Source organism: Hippoglossus stenolepis, chromosome 13, assembly GCF_022539355.2.
Source record: "Hippoglossus stenolepis isolate QCI-W04-F060 chromosome 13, HSTE1.2, whole genome shotgun sequence".
Lineage (NCBI taxonomy): Eukaryota > Metazoa > Chordata > Actinopteri > Pleuronectiformes > Pleuronectidae > Hippoglossus > Hippoglossus stenolepis.
Genome location: NC_061495.1, coordinates 5,693,415 through 5,703,713, shown reverse-complemented (window position 1 = coordinate 5,703,713; position 10,299 = coordinate 5,693,415). Strand labels below are relative to the sequence as shown.

General features: G+C 38.4%; 4 pseudogenes; all 4 read left to right on the top strand.

Annotated features, from left to right (window-relative positions):
- Positions 1–754: 754 nt before the first annotated feature.
- Positions 755–2,393, top strand: LOC118120111 (annotated as a pseudogene).
- A 510-nt stretch (positions 2,394–2,903) lies between these two features.
- On the top strand, positions 2,904–3,768 carry LOC124854620 (annotated as a pseudogene).
- Positions 3,769–5,464: 1,696 nt separating this feature from the next.
- On the top strand, positions 5,465–6,695 carry LOC124854619 (annotated as a pseudogene).
- Positions 6,696–8,754: 2,059 nt separating this feature from the next.
- Positions 8,755–9,703, top strand: LOC118120106 (annotated as a pseudogene).
- The last annotated feature ends 596 nt before the right edge of the window (positions 9,704–10,299 follow it).

Sequence of the window (10,299 nt, the reverse complement as noted above, 5' to 3'; positions counted from 1 at the left end):
AGCCTTCAACAGGTGAGCCTTCAACGCCCCATATTTATCTTGCCTGCAATAACGGTTTGTTACTGGTAACCCCACAGCGTACAAACCACATAGTGCAATCACTTAGTGTAAACCAATGTCACAGCCTTTGGTGAATTCTGTCTTATCACGTGTCCACTACAATACTATATTTACAACCCTTGCAGAGGGTTCGCAGGCCAGTCTCTCTGCAGGGCTTACGACACGCTGGGCATTACAGGAGCAAGTAGGCGAAGGGCCATCAAGGTGGCCACCGAGGCAGCAGAAGTTGCATCAAGGTGACTGTGGATCAGGAGAGGTGAGCTGTGAGTTGGGTAGCGCTACCTGGACGCAAGCCGGGGCTTGATCAACCCCAGTTGGGTCGCCTGAGTGAGGGTGTCTGATTGTTGAAAGACCCGAAACACCCAATGACCTCAGGTAACATCACTGACGATGTGTCCAGGTGTATCACAAGGTGATGTATTTCACAAGCTTTTGTCTGGAACAACCAGTGACGACCAATAACAGAGTGGTGACAGCTGGAGAGACAGTGAACAGCCAGGAGAGATGGCCATGGGGCATTTAGGGTTAGCATCCCTACCTGCATCTTCTGAGAGGAAGAACCCACAGCAAGCTACAGATCAAACTACGGAAAAATACCCCCAAGGATGCCCGAGGGAGTGAGCATCCCATTCGGATGGACCAAAGGACACTGACATATGGCAATGGAAATACAACGACGAGTACAGAATGCATTTGCGGTGAGGTGTGTAAGAACCTGCATGACCTGAAGATCCATCAGGCCAGGATGAAATGCGTGCAGACGGTGCAAGTGGCACAGCGCTCAGGAATCACCCCTGGTAGAGGAGGAGCTAAGTCTGGAGTCAACCCACAGTGCCCAGAGCCTCCAGGTGTCACAAGCCCTAGATCCACGCAGAGTAACAGAATATCGGCGGATCAAGTGGACCCAGGCTAACAAGGAGAAGGAGTGGCTCCAGTTTGATCAAAGTGCCGATTCCATCCCAGAAGCAACGGCCAAGTTTGAAGCAGACCGATGCATCCAGTCAATGACCACCATCATCGTCAGCCTAGCAGCTGAGAGGTTCGGGCTGGAGGAGAAGAGAGCAGCGAAACTCCCCTACGCCATGAACAACAGAGCGAGTAAGATCCACCAGCTCAGGCAGGAGCTGAAGAGTTTGAGGCGGCGGTTCAAGGAGGCAAGGGAGGAGGAGAAGGGACCTCTCACAGAGCTGAGCAGCATCCTCCGCAAGAAGCTTACGACCTTGAGGAGGGCCGAGTGGCATAGAAGGGGGAGGAAGGAGAGGGCCAGGAAGTGAACTGCCTTTCTAGCAAAACCATTTGGTTTTACAAAACAGCTGCTCGGGTAGAAGCGCAGTGGCCAGCTCACCTGCTCCAAGGCTGAGATCGACCTCCACCTCAGAGATACCTTCAGTGATGAATCCAGGGAGCAAGATCTGGGCCACTTTAAGTCCTTGATTAATCCACCTGCACCAATTATGGACTTCGACGGAAAGGAGCCCAGCTGGAAAGAGGTCCAGGAGGTGGTCAAGAAGGCAAGAGCAAGCTCAGCCCCAGGACCGAGTGGGGAACCTTACAAGGTATACAAGAACTACCCAAGGTTACTCCTCAGGCTCTGGAGGATCCTGAAGGTGATCTGGAGGAGAGGCAAGGTAGCTCATCATCAGTGGAGGCATACAGACAGGGTGTGGATTCCAAAGGAGGAAGACTCGAAGAACATCGATCAGTTCAGAACCATCTCGCTGCTCAGTGTTGAGGGGAAGATATTCTTCAGCATTGTTGCCGGGCGCCTGACAGACTACATCCTGAGGAACTCCTACATTGATACCTCGGTCCAGAAAGGAGGGATCCCGAAGGTATCGGGGTGTCTGGAACATACAGGAGTGGTCACCTAGCTGATCAGGGAAGCCCGAGAAAACAAGGCGGACCTGGTGGTGTTGTGGCTGGACCTCGTCAACGCCTATTGATCCATAGCCCACAAGCTGGTCGAAGAGGGACTAAACCGGCACCATCTACCAGGCAAGCTCAGGGACCTCATTCTTGACTACTACAACAGCTTCAGTCTGAGAGTCTCTGCTGGGTCTACAACCTCAGAGTGGCACAAGTTCGAGAAGGGTATCATCACTTGATGTACCATTTCAGTGATCCTTTTCGCGCTCGCCATGAACATGCTGGTGAAGTCGGCTGAGGTTCAGTGCAGACAGCCCCTCACCAAATCCGGTGTCCGACAGCCCCCCACTAGGGCCTTCATGGATGACCTGACTGTGACAACAAAATCTGTCCCAGGGAGAAGGTGGATCCTGAAGGGCCTTGAGGAGTTGGTCACCTGGGCTCGTATAAGCCTCAAGCCCAAATAGTAATAAATCTGAAAACTCCCATTCCTGCCTTCAGCTTCATACACATATAATATTGTCTCTAAAGAAGAAATGGCTAAAAAATAAACGTCCGTCTCAAGTTGGGTTCAAAATTCAAAATTGACAATATAAAGAAGGTTTAATTTATACTGGGCATCAAAGGTTCAGGTTTTAGTTGGAGGACAAATATTTTAAAAAAATAACGTGAGGGTGAATCTCCAGGAGTGCTGGGTAATGCCTTGTTTGTTTCGCCTCAGTTGTGCGTAAACACATTATTGTTTAATGATGAAAAGCTCTTCCAGTCCACTGATTGGTTGGTTTAATTCCCCAGCCTATGCACTGCAGTCTTCAGTCAAGATACTAATAACAGTGAGATGAGGGGATGAGATTATTTCATGAAGGAACACTGAACAGAAAACAGACAAAATAATTATATATAATTTACAGCTTCTATTCATCATGGATAATGTCTCTGTGATAACAATATTCTATCTTTCAGGTTTAAGTGAAACAATGAACTGGTCTGTTGTTCTCCTCTCTCTCACCTTGCTGGCTTGTTATTGTGTCATTTTGCTGGTAAATATAACTCTTATTGTGACCATCATCTTGGATAAAAACCTCCATGAACCAATGTATATTCTGCTGTGCATTTTGCATGAATGGACTTTATGGAACAACAGGTTTCTTCCCAGAGTTTCTGTATGGGATCTCTGCTCTCTCCTGTTCATGTCATCTCTTATTCTGGATGTCTTGTTCAGTTTCAAGTACTGTACTCATTGCCTGCAGTGACCTCTCTTTTCTTGCAATGGCTTATGACAGATGTATGGCTATGCATCTTGACCTGCAGTATCACACTATCATGTCAAAAAAGAATATCATAAAGTTAGTGTGTTTCTCCTGGTTTACACCTTTCTGCATTGTAGGCACAAATATTTTTCTAACATCAAGACTGAAGTTATGCAGCCCGTATATTGCCAGACTCTTCTGTGTGAATTGGATTATTGTTACACTTGCTTGTTTCCCGGCTGAAACTATGGTTAACAACATATTTGCATACATTACAATAATCGTGTATATATCTCATGGGGTATTTATAGTTTGGTCCTACATATATCTCATTAGAACATGTGTAAATTCTATAGAAAACAGGGCAAAGTTCATGCAAACATGTGTGCCACATTTATTCTCTTTGATCACTTTTCTTTTCACGATACTTTTTGATGTTATGAATATACGATTTGGTTCAAAGAAATTACCTCAAAACTTTAAAAACTTTGTTGCAATGGAATTTGTTGTCATACCTCCACTCATGAATCCTCTAATTTATGGTTTCAAATTGACCAAAATTCGGAACAGACTTCGCAAGTTTTTACTTTAAAAAACAAGTTAAGTCTTGGTGTACATTAAGGAAACTTAAAACCCTGTTTGTATTGCACATACTTTAAATATGCACTGCTGAACCAGCTGTTATTGCAGAGATTAATTGCATATGCTTTTTATTTTAGGTTGAAATTGGTTTTGATGTGTGTAGAAAATTCTTTATGCTCAAGGTTTACGGTGATGAATCCTCTGCCTGTTTTATTTAGTACTATCATTAGAACATTTTGAATAACCATTTTCTGTATGTGTATTTTCATGATTCCCATTCATTTAAATATATATGTAAATGCACTATAGTTCTTTGTTGAGAAATGATGTGCACTTTTCAGTAAATTTGTTATAAGGTAACTGTTCTGTTCATTTTGTGGGGGGGTATTAAGATATCTTTGCACAAAAAATAAATCATTAGGAAAACAGACTTGCTAAAGGAGAGATGAGAAAGTAGTCAATGTTCAACCTTTGCATTTAACACAGAGGTACCTGGTAAACATTTCTGCTGGAAACATTTTGATTGTGGCAAAAAGCAACATTCTTGAGTATGTCCTGGCCTTCACCATGATACAGACAATTACAATAGAGTATTCAGGCTATCATACAGTAACACAATGGCAATAAAAGCTGTAACAATATCAGTTATAGACAAAAGCAAAGTTTTTACTCCCCACATTGATTATTTCCTGAGATTTAAACAGGGTGATTAAATTAAATAATCATTTAAGTGAGATGTGTTATTTCAATACAGCTTATATTGTTGCGAAGAAAAAACCATGGTGATGTTTTATATAATTCCATTTAATGATCAAATAATCAAAATAATCTGAGAAATCTGAGAAATCTGTTGAATAAAGCACATGCTGCCTCTTTGAATACCTCCTATAACCTTATACCATGTCTATATATGAGGACAGAATACATATACAGTGAATCAATAAAATTTATTTATAGTTTTCAAGCCGTTAGAGCCAGAATAATGTCACCATGAACATGTGTGAAACATTGTTGATCAGGAAATCAAATCGTCAACCATCACATTTAAATAAACAACACTATGTCTGACACTGAAAAAGGAGAATTAGACAAAGGATAAAGATGCATATGAAACTACAGCAGCTGGGTTATCTCTGCTCTTTTGTTACTAACAGGACATTATATCAAAGCTGACTTTGTTTGTTCTCATCATATAAATAAAATAAAGTCAACATTTATAAGGGCTTTCCAGGTACAATTTCAGGTATTTAAAACCTTCAGGAACAGACCAACACTATTTCCTGCAGCTTGACAATTTGGCCCCTCTGTTAAATCACATGGAATAAATCTTGGTCTTGGTTTTGGAGTTGATTTAAAACTGTAGATTGGCAAACATATTAATCAGATACTATATTTACAATACACACTGCTCTGCATAATTTCCAAGCTCAAATAAATTCTCTCTATTTCGGTCATCGGGAAAGAATTTCCTGCTTTCATATCCTCCCACCTTGATCCTGCAATTCTTTGGTAAGCACTCGTTCTTGGTCATTTAACTCCAACTACTAATAAATGCGATAACTCCCATTCTTGCCTTCAGCTTCATGCACATTTAATATTGTCTCTAAAGAAGAAATGGCAAAAAATATAAATGTCTGTCTCAAGTTGGGTTCAAAATTGACAATATCAGGAAGGTTTAATTTATACTGGGCATCAAAGGTTCAGGTATGAGTTGGTGGACAAATATAAAAAAAAATAAAGTGGTGGTGAATCTCCAGGTGCTTTCAGGTATTACCTTATTTATTTTGTATCCAGTTGTGTGTAAACACATTATTGTTTAATGATGAAAGCTCTTCCAGTCCACTGATTGGTTGGTTTAATTCCCCAGCTCATGCACTGCAGTCTTTAGTCAAGATACTAACGGTGAAGGATGAGGGGATGAAAGTGGATGTTATTCATGAAGGAAAACTGAACAGAAAACAGACAAAATAACTATATATCATTTAAAAGCTTCTACTCATAATGGATAATGTCTCTGTGATAACAATATTCTATCTTTCAGGTTTAAGTGAAACAATGGAACTACAGGTCTGTTCTCTTCTCTCTCCCTTTGCTGTGTGTGGTGTCATTTGCTGGTAAATATAACTCTTATTGTGACCATCATCTTGGATAAAAACCTCCATGAACCAATGTATATTCTGCTGTGTGCATTTTGCATGAATGGACTTTATGGAACAACAGGTTTCTTTCCCAAGTTTCTGTGGGATCTGCTCTCTCCTGTTCATGTCATCTCTTATTCTGGATGTCTTATTCAGGTTCATGTACTGTACTCATTTGCAGGCAGTGACCTCTCTTTTCTTGCAGTAATGGCATATGACAGATATGTGGCTATATGTCGACCACTGCAGTATCACACTATCATGTCAAAAAAGAATATCATAAAGTTAGTGTGTTTCTCCTGGTTTACACCTTTCTGCATCATGGCCATAAATATTTGTCTAACATCAAGACTGAAGTTATATAGCCGTATATTGCAGTCTTCTGTGTGAATTGGATTATTGTTACACTTGCTTGTTTCCCAGCTGAAACTATGGTTAACAACATATTTGCATACATTACAATAATCGTGTATGTATCTCATGGGGTATTTATAGTTTGGTCCTACGTAAAACTCATTAGAACATGTGTAAATTCTGTAGAAAACAGGGCAAAGTTCATGCAAACATGTGTGCCACATTTACTGTCTTTGATCACTTTTGTTTTCACCATACTTTTTGATCTTATGAATATCGATTTGGTTCAAAGAAATTACCTCAGCCCTTTAAAAACTTTGTTGCAATGGAATTTCTTGTCATGCCTCCACTCATGAATCCTCTCATTTATGGTTTCAAATTGACCAAAATTGAACAGACTTGTAAGTTTTACTTTAAAAACACGTTAAGTCTTGGTGTACATTAAGAAACTTAAAACCATGTTTGTATTGCCACATCTTTAAATATGCACTGCTGAACCAGCTGCTTATTTTGAAGTTAGATGCATATCTAGCACACATTTTCAGTTGAAATTGGTTTTGATGTGTGTAGAAAATTCTTTATGCTCAAGGTTTACGGTGATGAATCCTCCTGCCTGTTTATTTAAGTACTATTATTAAGTCATTTTGTGTAATCATTTTCTGTATGTATATTGACATGATTCCCATTCATTTAGAAATATGTATTTAAATGTACTCCTAGTTCTTTGTTGAGAAATGATGTACACTTTTCTGTAAATTTATTTATAAGGTAACTGTTCTGTTCATTTTGTAGGAGGCATTAAGATATCTTTGCACAAAAAATGAATCATTGAAAAAACAGACTTGCTAAAGGAAGATGAAAGTAGTCAATGTTTCAACCTTTTCATTAACACAGAGGTACCTGGTAAACATTTCACTGCGACATTTTGATTGTGGCAAAAAGCAGCATTCTTGAGTATGTCCTGGCCTTCACCACGATACAGACAATTACAATAGAGTATTCAGGCCCACAATATACAGTAACACAGTAATAATAAAGATGTAACAATATCAGTTATAGACAAAAGCTAAGTTTTACTCCCCATTGATTATTCCCTGGAGATTTAAACAGGGTGATTAAATTAAATGATCATTTGAAAGCCAGATAAAGTAGAGATGTATTATTTCATTGCAGCTTATATTCACTGTTCACTGTCCTATTCTCTAGTTGTTGTGATTGTTGCTATATGGAAAACCATGGTGTTGTTTATATAATTCCATTTAATGATCTTAATAATCGGAATATAATCTGAGAAATCTCTTATAAAGCACATGCTGCCTCTTTTAATACCTCCTATAACATTATACATATTCTGTATGAAAGAAAGAATACATGCCGCAGTGTGAAGATCAATAAGCTTTATTTATAGTTTTCAAACCGTTAAAGCCAGAATAATGTCACCATGAACATGTGTAAAACATTGTTGATCAGGAAATCAAATGCGTCAACCATCACATTTAAAATAAGCTACAAACAACACTATGGGGCGATAATCTCTGTTATTAAAGCTAACATCTGTCTGACACTGAAAAGGAGGGTAGACAAAGGATAAAGATGCATATGAAAGTACAGCAACTGGGATATCTCTGCTCTTTTGTTACTAACAGGACATTATATCAAGTAATGTTTGTTCTCATCATATAAATAAAATAAAGTCAACGTAGATGTTACTGAATAAAAACAAACACATATAAAGGGGCTTTCCAGGTACAATTTAAAATTGTATTTAAAACCCAGAACAGACCAACACTATTTCCCTGCAGCTTGACACTTTGGCCCCTCATCAATCATGGAATAAATCTTGGTGGTTTGGAGTTGATTTAAGACTGAAGATTGGCAAACATATTAATCAGATACTATATTTACAATACACTGCTCTGCATGAATTTCCAACTCAAATATATTCTCTATTTCGCTCATCGGAAAAATAATTTCCTGCTTTCTTGTCCTCCCAACCTTGATCCACTGCAATTCTTTGGTAAGCTTTTCGTTCTTAGTCATTTAACTCCAACTAGTAATAAATGCGAAAACTCCCATTCTTGCCTTCAACTGTGCACATTTTAATATTGTCTCTAAAGAAGAAATGGCAAAAAATATAAACGTCTGTCTCGAGTTGGGTTCAAAATTGACAATATCAGGAAGGTTTAATTTATATTGGGCATCAAAGGTTCAGGTATGAGTTGGTTATCAAATATTTAAAAAAATAACGTGGGGGTGAATCTCCAGGTGCTTTCAGGTATTACCTTGTTTATTTTGTACCCAGTTGTGTGTAAACATATTCTTGTTTAATGATGAAAGCTCTTCCAGTCCACTGATTGGTTGGTTTAATTCCCCAGCCTATGCACTGCAGTCTTTAGTCAAGATACTAACAGTGAGATGAGGGATGAGAGTGTTATTCATGAAGGAACACTGAACAGAAAACAGACAGAATGTAAATATACTCCTCATTTAAGCTTCTACTCATAATGGATAATGTCTCTGTGATAACAATATTCTATCTTTCAGGTTTAAATTGAAACAATGAACTACAGGTCTGTTCTCTTCTCTCTCACTTTACTGTGTTATTGTGTCATTTGTACTTTTAGTAATATACTTTCTTATTATGACCATCATCTTGGATAAAAACCTCCATGAACCAATGTATATTCTGCTGTGTGCATTTTACATGAATGGACTTTATGGAACAACAGGTTTCTTCCCCAAGTTTCTGTGGGATCTGCTCTCTCCTGTTCATGTCATCTCTTATTCTGGATGTCTTGTTCAGGCTTTAGTAATGAACTCATTTGCCTGCAGTGATCTCTCCATTCTTGCACCATGGCATGCCAGCAGATATGTTGGCTATATATCAAACCACTGCAGTGTCACTATCATGTCAAAGCAAGACTCATAAAAAAGTTAGTGTGTTTCTCTGGTTTACACCTTTCTGCATTATAGGTGCGAATATTTGTCTAACATCAAGACTGAAGTTATGCAGCCGTGTGCCAGACTCTTCTGTGTAGATTGGATTATTGTAGCACTTGCTTGTTTCCAAATTGAAATGTGGTTAACAGCATATTTGCATATATTACAATACTCATTTATGTATTTCATAGTGTGTTTATGGTGCATTTCCTACATATATCTCATTAGAACATGTGTAAATTCCATAGAAAACAGAAGCAAAGTTCATGCAAACATGTGTGCACATTTTACTGTCTTTGATCTTTTATTTTCACCATACTTTTTGATCTTATGAATATACGATTTGGTTTGAAAAAATTACCTCAACCCTTTAAAAACTTTGTTGCAATAGAATTTCTTGTCATACCTCCCCTCATGAATCCTCTCATTTATGGTTTCAAATTGACCAAAATTCGAAACAGACTTCGCGAAGTTCTTACTTTAAAAAACAAGTTAAGTCTTGGTGTACATTAAGGAAACTTAAAACCCTGTTTGTATTGCACATACTTTAAATATGCACTGCTGAACCAGCTGTTATTTTGAAGTTAGTTGCATATCTAACTTTTTATTTTCAGTTGAAATTGGTATTGATGTGTGTAGAAAATTCTTTATGCTCAAGGTTTACGGTGATGAATCCTCTACCTCTTTTTATTTAGTACTATTATTATATCATTTTGCATAACCATTTTCTGTATGTATATTGACATGATTCCCATTCATTTAAATATGTATTTAAATGTACTCTAGTTCTTTGTTGAGAAATGATGTGCACTTTTCTGTAAATTTGTTATAAGGTAACTGTTCTGTTCATTTTGTGGGGGGGTATTAAGATATCTTTGCACAAAAAAATGAATCATTGAAAAAAAACAGACTTGCTAAAGGAGAGAGATGAAAGTAGTCAATGTTCAACCTTTTCATTTAACACAGAGGTACCTGGTAAACATTTCTGCTGGAAACATTTTGATTGTGGCAAAAAGCAGCATTCTTGAGTATGTCCTGGCCTTCACCACGATACAGACAATTACAATAGAGTATTCAGGCCTAATATACAGTAACACAATGGCAATAAA